Raw genomic sequence first — 8,751 nt, forward strand, 5'->3', positions numbered from 1 at the left:
TGATTTTTGGCAATTTAATAAGAAAACGAAAACTCGATGAAGCCGAGTCAACATTTCAAACCAAATTCGAATCGACATCGAGCTCTGGAGTTAATTTTGGTTCAAATATTTAGACAATTTTTCAACTTCATAAAGTCATTGTAATGGAAATTAAAAGTATTATTTTGAAACCGGATGGAATTATTGTTAAGTTTACCTTTAGTGAGTAGAGTTCATTTAAAATTGAAATAAATCTGTATACAGACTGGAGTAGACAATAATAAAATTTAATATAATATTTGATACAACCTAAAAGTTTATTTCCTTAATAACTTATTTAATTATTTTCATGCTCTGCATGTGTATTGATATTTCATTCAGCTAATCCTTAAGAAGAAACTTCATTCAAAGAAGTCAATTCCATACAGAATTCTGCGTAGTAAGTGTAAGATATGATATTAATGAATTAACTTTCATATACGTGCCACACATAACGCTTCATTAGAAAAGTTATGAATTAATAAAAGTTTAAGCTTCAATATTTCTTCATATTCCAAAAGAATCAATAAATCTAGAGATGTATCAAAAAGCATCATTACTTTATATTGATTTCATTTTGAACTCTATAGATGATTTTACATTTCCAGCAAGTGAGACTCCATACAACATACTCGTATGCTTCATTAGAATTGAACTTATTACACTGAGTGCGATCTACATGCATGAATGCTCTTTAAATTGGTACATTACATTTGAATAATTCTCTTTTGATCAACAATTTATGAGTTTCTTGCTGAACTGAGTCAATTTGATTCAATCTTCTCAATGTGTTAATTGATTAACTCACAAATTTGCCTTTTGATGTTTAGAAGTAAATCTTTTCTGAAAAATTCAAGTCTGGAAGGTATACAGCGTAGAAAAGTTGAAAAAATTGACCCAAGATCGGTGTGAGTTTGGTCCGAAGCCGAATTTCATCAAATCTGGCCTCAGGTTGACCTCATGTTAGATTCATCGTTAGATTTCACGCCACTTTCTGGGCGATGTTTCAGCTTTCTGGGTGGTATTCTCAGTCTAGTAAGCTTCAGCATAGTAACAAAGTCTCTTCTTGTAAGCAAGTTTTCCTGTCTAGTAGTTGCTACCAATTGTCTAACCACAGATCGAATACAGATTTTGATTGTTTTGGCAATCTCTCTGCACAGTCATATAAGACCACACAAGCATCAGTGATAATAACGATTACACAAATCCAGATGCACAATTTTATTGCAATTTGACTTTTGTCTATTCAAAAAGTTTGTCTGTATCTAAATATCTACCTAACAAAGTTTTTGGCAATTCTCAAACTTCTTCTTCTTCTTTCAATCAGTTCAACTCATAAAATTCCTCGAAGATTCCTCATCAAATCGACAACTAAAAAGCCAATAAATAATTCACCAAAAATACATCAATTATAAATGAATGAAAATTCCAATTATCGATCCAATTAAATCCATTCTTGATTTTTTTATCAATCAAATAATTGAATACTTCTGGTATTTTTTCTTCAAGTCTTCTCAGTCAGGTCTCCAAACGAGAATTCAATTTCTTATAATTGAAATCAAATACAAAAAAGTTCTTTTTTTATCAAATAATAATAACTCATTCATCATGATGGCCTTTAGGGAGCAAAATGAATATATATACACAAAAAAACAGAACTTATTCATCTATGATTGGATAAGAGGAAATGAAAGTTGTGCCATTTATGAGTTAAGGAATCGTCGATAAGTTGAGTTGGGGAACTGCAATGAAGTTTATTGGAAAAGTTTTTCCTTCTTTTTTTGGCTTCTAGGAAGGAAAAGTTTTTTGTATAAACAAAGTTTTTTTTGTGTGTAGATGAATCAAGTCAAATATTAAAATTTTTCGGATGAGTCTCATTTATGATATTTTGGGTTATTTGAATAGATTGGATTAATTATGAGTTTTTGATGTGGTTAAATTACATATATTATGGTTTGTTTACTTAATATTATGAAGTCTGTAATGAAACTTTTATATGTAATTAGGATAAACTCTGAAATTATACTAATGGGTTCGAACTTAATGATTCAAGCTTCAAACTTGGAAAAAGACAAGCTTTAAACTCACAATCAGGATAAGAATGGTAAAATTTACAACCTACCCTCTCCGAAACTAACAATAAACAAAGAAAACAACAGAATATAAACAGAACTTTCTTAAAAACTTTAAAGAACCATATTAAAAGATAAATTCACCAATTACACCATTTTCACCAATTTCACCATTTTCAATTGCAAGTTTGAAACTTTAATTCATTCCCTAAATTGTTATTCTACAATATAATTGCAGAAAATTTTGATTTAATTACACACAATGGAATTTAAATGAAAAACTTCCATTCAGGATGTAAGAGCTTCCGAAAACGCTCAAATAAAAGAACTCAAATGCTCATTTTATGGTTTTGTGGTCGTTTCTCTAATTTTTTTTTCCAGAAATGACGAAAGAAGTCTAACATTAAAATGGGTAGGATGGGCTGCATCCTTAAATATTCAAACCATTGTTAGTGCATTCAAAATGAAAATGAATGAAAAACTAAGAAAATTTCAAAAACAATCTAGAAATTTAATTTCGGCACCATCTGCAGTGCCAAAAAAGCCACAAAAAAAATATTTTTCTTCTAAACTTTTCTAGTTCCAATGCTCATGAATATTTGCATAAATTATATTTTAAAGAATCAAATATGAAAACCAAACAAGTCATCTCCCCATCTGCATAATGCAAAGAGAATGTTTCTTGTTTCTGATGATGAATAATAGCTATGAAATTCATGATGAATGGAGTTTAAAATATCAAATTAATTTTGCAACAGTGATGAATTGTTAAAAATGAATTTTTTTTTCTTGCATATTCAATGACACGCTTCAATTTTCAGAAAGCGATTCGTTTTCTGCATGACAATGCATGAAAATGTATGCTTCATTGGATTTTAAATATTTCAATGAGGAATTACGTACGTTGACTTTAAACATTTTTAACCTAAGAATTGGAGTCACTAATTTAAAAATAATTGTTATCCTAGATATTAAAGAACTAACCTGGAGCAACCTGTGTGCTCGCGGAACAATTAAGATTGCCAATCACTGTATTAGACTTATTGAAGCTTAGGTAAACAATAGGAATTATGGACAAAGAAACAACAAAAAATTCAAAAGTGACTTTGAAACTATGGTAAATAAATTTTTAAATCTCAAAATTACGTTAAATTGTCATAGAAATTTCAAAGATAATAATAATTCAGAATATATTATCCCGAAAAGCACAAATCATAGTTCGATCAAAGCTCTGGCCATAGGCCGTCGTAATTCTGACTGGGAGCCGGATTCGGTTTTCGATATCCGGTTATTATTCTACACAATGTCAGCAGCAAAAAAGCAACAGTGGCTGATTGGTTAGAATCTACCGATCCTAATGACCCGGGTTCAATTATCGTAAAAGTCTAGTTGAATTTTGATGCTTTATCGCTGTTCTAGGCAAATCAACTCGGTTTATCTGAGATTTTGTGCCGAGTTTTGAATGAATGGATAGCACAAACTAAATCACATCTTAAACAGCCTCTCAAAACCATCATAAAAAGTAACTAGTCTAATTTAAGTACCAATTTATGCAAATCACATACGTAAAAGCTACTTGATACTTTATTACATTAATTAAAATTTATGACTTATAATTGAAGGATCCAAACCATGAATTTTGATATTTTAATGGATCCAAAAAGGCAGAAATCTAAAATTATTTTTAATGCTCATATCCTCAATTCAAAGCTCATGCTTGAAGAATTTCAAAGCAAAAATTAAGAAAAAGAATGAATTTTCCAACTCAAGTCACGTCCAAATTATGATTTTCAGAACAGCTATGACTGCACAATTGAGATTCCTTATTAAGTGCTCATAACCTCTTACGATGAAAAAAAAAAGTTGTAAAACACATCCCCACAATAACATTCCACAAGTTCATCTTTTTCTTAAACTTTATAGCATAAAGTATCATAAAAGAAATGATAAAAAAAATTCCAAATCACTTTGTGAGCAAACAAAATGAAAAGAGATCCAAAAAGGATGAATCAAGCCAGAGGGGGAAATTTTTTTTGCCATTTTCAATGCCCTTGAGTTCATCAAACATGAACAAAAGGATCAATGAAAAGTACAACAGGGTGGAGATAAAAAATGTAAAGCAGTTCCTCATCTTTTGTTTATCCTAAAACAATATTCAAAAAAAAAAGTCAAAGCATTCTGAGATTGATGACTGATGGCCTTTTTTGGAAATAAATCAATTTAGGAGGCGAATAAAAAATTTGATTTATTTATTGCCGTTGGGCTTGTAGATTTGTATGAATTGTGATGAGCACTGCATCACTTTTGATATTTGTAAAAGGATTTAGCAATTTAGTGATTGTATTGAGCATGAATATTGAGAAATTGAGAGTTTTGAATGATGTAATTGTCATAACGGTCATTTGAGATTTGAATAATATTTATTTTACATAGTTGAACACCCCTATTTATACAAAGACTCAGTCTGCGTTTGAACTTTGATTAATATATCAGCATCTAGCTCCAACAACCCAATTTAATTCCAACAAACTTCCCTCAAAAAATGCGCCTCAACCAACCTCAACTTCCACAACATTTCATACTCATTTTTAATACCTTTTGTTATTTTGTGTCATTGATCAAGGATATAAAATATGATCGATGAAATATTATGTGAGTTTATAAATGTGCCTTAGGTATTAAGGATATAGTATGAAGCTGTCTTTGACATGGATACATCAATTCTCAGACACATTTGTTGAACGGTTGCTCATACGACTTCATTCAATCGTAGATAAAGTCAATAAATCAATTAATGAATCGTGCACTTGGGAGGATATGGCTTGTTAGAATTGAATTTATTGAATCTGGCAGATTTTAGGATTTTTGAAATTTATTGTTGGTATGAAAGTGTTTAATTCGAATTGATTTATGCTTAATTGACACCTTGTTGACACTAAAATAGCATGATGCTGGATTTAAAGCAAATACAGAACCAAGTAAGCAAAAGGACTTAAGATCAAAGCGAATGATGAGCTCCTGATGAGTTCAAAATGAGATCCAGCTCAAAAGTCAATGCATTATAATTAACTGAATAATTGGAACTCTAGAATTCAAAATAATCAACAATCCTCAATTTAATTAACAAACTATACAAAGCAGATATTCCCCTGTGTCTCATAAATTCTCAAAACATTTCACAGCTCCTACATTTCTCTCCAATTCTCACAAAAACATCAATCATCAAACTAGTTTTACTCTTGGCACAAATCCATTATGTCTATTATTAAATCTTATGATCTACCTTCGTCATTAGCCTCATTTTTCACAATCCACTGAGTAGCTTGACTTCTCTTCTTTATATCATGTAGTTATGATAAATAATAATGCTGTAATTTACTTACTGAGCCAAATGACAACAATTTATTCTACTTTATTACATTTGAGATTTGCTGTGAACTCAATTGGAGGTGAAACTATAGTTTGTTGCTAAGGATTTGGTATGAAGCTTTGTGAACTACTCAGATGATGAGTTTTGTTCAAATTATCCTGCAGATTGAGATTTTCAAAATACGAAATTATGATTTTTGATTGCAATGTTTACTAGATTTCATTAAATTTTCAACATTTAATTAAAAAACCTTTTGAATTTCTGGAAAATTGCTGAAAAAACCTTTTGAATCCTCAAAACTGTTCATCACTACACATCCACAGCATGTGAACGAGACCTCAAACGAGTTGAATTTCATTAAATATCAAATTCATTTTTTGAATATTTCATAACCTGAAATTGAGAAAAATTCAACACCCTAGAATGCTTTGATAAAAATGATAAAAATTGTGTTCAGCAAGCTATGAACTGATTTTTATTTTCTATTCATACAATTTGAACCTTACATAATGCACATGTTGTGCATTTCATGGATGTACACAAATATTGTCAATTAAAAAATATATATATACACATTTTGACATGCTCTCATCTTTTCGAATAAAATTCAACACAATGTTCAAAAATATTGACACAATAACGTTATACAACGAGACAAGCAAGGAATGGAAAAATGTTATCACAAAAATGCTTCATGCCATGTACGATAGCAGACAATCAATAATAATTTTTATATTTTTATGACTATCTGTGCTATTAAAACCTTTTATTGTATATTGCAGAAAAATATTAAAGTCTTTACTTTCAAGGATATACATTTTAAAAAAAAGCAATTTTGTTCATGATGAATATTTTGCTATTGTGTACTCAGATGCTTATGTGATTTGAGAAATTTTCATTTAAATATAGACAATAAAGAAGAAGAATGGAAACAAACAAAAAATAATAGAAATGATACAATATTGTGAAATTATATAGGAAATATTCATACGCAAGAGATATATGGAATCAGGGGCGTAGACAGAGGCGGAAAGCTTAAAAGCTCCGAAGTGGAAGCATAAATGCTCCTTGTAGAAGCTTTGAAAGCTCCGAAGTGGAAGCTTAGAAGCTTCCGAAGCTCTGATGGAAGCTTAAAAGCTCCGAAGTGGATGCTTAAAGTGGAAGTTTGAAGCTTTAAAATGAAGCTTAGAAGCTCCAAAGTGGAAGCTTAAAAGCTCCGAAGTGAAAATTTAAAAGCTCCGAAGTGAAAGCTTGAAAGCTCCGAAGTGGATACTCAGAATCTCCGAAGCAGAAGCTAAAAGCTCCGAAGTTGAAGCTTAAAAGCTCCGAAGTGGAGTTTTCATCATTAGTCTTTCTCGGAATTCACGAAAAAACCCTTGCAATCTGTTCAGAACCAAAGCCAGTTAAGCTACCAAACCCTGTCTAGCCCTTTCCTCACCCCTAAATACTCCCCAGCACAGAATCAACAGTTTGAATGCTCAGAACATATTCTCATGCATAACCTATATCAAAGATTGTTTGCCTTCCCCTAGAGTCAACCCTAAAAAGCAAATCCTCAATCTCTTCAAAGAAGCAACAAAAAGAAGTTCAATTTTTTTATTTCCCAAGTCATATAGTCATCATTATCATTTCTCTCTCATATCTGCTTGCCCTTCCTTCATCACTTCATTTCATAAATTTAGCATAGAATGTTCTCCCATAAGTCTTCAAGTTCATGAAAAACATAACATCATATACGATAATGTCAGACATGTAAATCACATGAGGCAAAAAAAGACATACACAGAAATATAAATAAGTAGCATGTAAAGCGACAAGGAACCAAAAATGTGAAGAAATGAATGATAAAAAGTTTCAAATTGAGTTATTTTTTCCTTTTTCCTAAATTTATTCCCAGTTTGATACTTTTCATATGGAGCATAAGAAATTAGATTTTGTCATTTTGCTGCCTCGTGGAGATATTTATGTGATGTTATTTACCAAACAATAAGAGTGATGAAAGTTTGTATAAAGTCTATTTTACATAAGAAGTAAAGTGTTTTCGTAGAAATATTGGATCTGGGGTGGCAAGTAACCTTGATAACTGAGCATATGACCTTAAGCATGTCAAGTAATTGCGTACAATCAAGAATTCATCATTCCCAAAAGGCATAAACTTTCAATATGACAATTGGAATCTAGAAAAGCTTCCAGCAAAGATCAAACAAGAGTTCTAAGTAAAAGCTCAAAGTTTACTCAGGTTTTGCGTGAAAATTGGAAATTCTGAATTCCATATAAAATTGAAATTGACTTCATTTACTTACTTACTTCGCTGGTTGTACAAATCATCTATTATCCATGGCCTTTCTCAGTTGACGTCTAAAACTGGTTCTATCGCTGGCTGCCCTTTACCGATTGTCAATATGAAGTACTTCACTTCAATGTCTCTATCAAAAGCCTTCTTCAATCGACTTCAAGCTTCACCAAATCAATGAGATAACATCCATAGCCAAAACTAACCTAAAGCTGCCAATAAACAATAGAAAATAAGTCCTTTAATTTCCGCAAACATCTTAACAACAGTTGATTAAAGCACAGCTTATTTTGATGATTAATGTGACTGTTTTATAACCCTCAAGAATGCCAGCTGTGCATCGATTAATTTGCCAATAAATTTGACAATCAAGATTATTTTCAATGTTGTTCATCTTGTCTTTGTGGGTTTAATGATCTTATTTTGGAATTAGAGTGGTTGAATGACATCTAAAGATGCAGAGTTGATGTTTGAAATTGGCTCACCTTCATCTTTACTGTCAAATAATGATTAACATCAGTTATGTCCAAGCTTTTTCCACATATTGATGATGAACTACGACCACGACGATTCGGTTCATGGCATGCTTTGTTCTTGGCACACTGTTTGGACAACACTGATCTACATGAAAAGAAGGTCGAATTCGACTGATTACAATGAAGCTATAAGTTGCAGCGGAAGCAATTTTATAATAGAAGATGCTTGTCAAAGGACAAAGACAGCAGATTCTTTGATGAACAGGCAGAATACAATAGTGAATGGAACATCCATTGTGGAAGTAATGTAACAGTCTGACACAGCAAATAGTGCATTGTACATTGTCTTGAGTATTGTACGAATCCTTGTTTTTTCGACAAGAATTTAAATAATTATTGAAAGGTTTTGGTTTCTGGTGGGAATCGAACTTACGCACTCACAAAGGAGTGACGCAGATATCCGATCTACTGCCTAACCACTCGGCCACAAATTCCATACTCTCGCAATGGCAGATTTCGCTT

Source organism: Chironomus tepperi, unplaced genomic scaffold, assembly GCF_022539635.2.
Source record: "Chironomus tepperi strain 1889 unplaced genomic scaffold, CSIRO-AGI_Ctep_v1 contig_445, whole genome shotgun sequence".
Lineage (NCBI taxonomy): Eukaryota > Metazoa > Arthropoda > Insecta > Diptera > Chironomidae > Chironomus > Chironomus tepperi.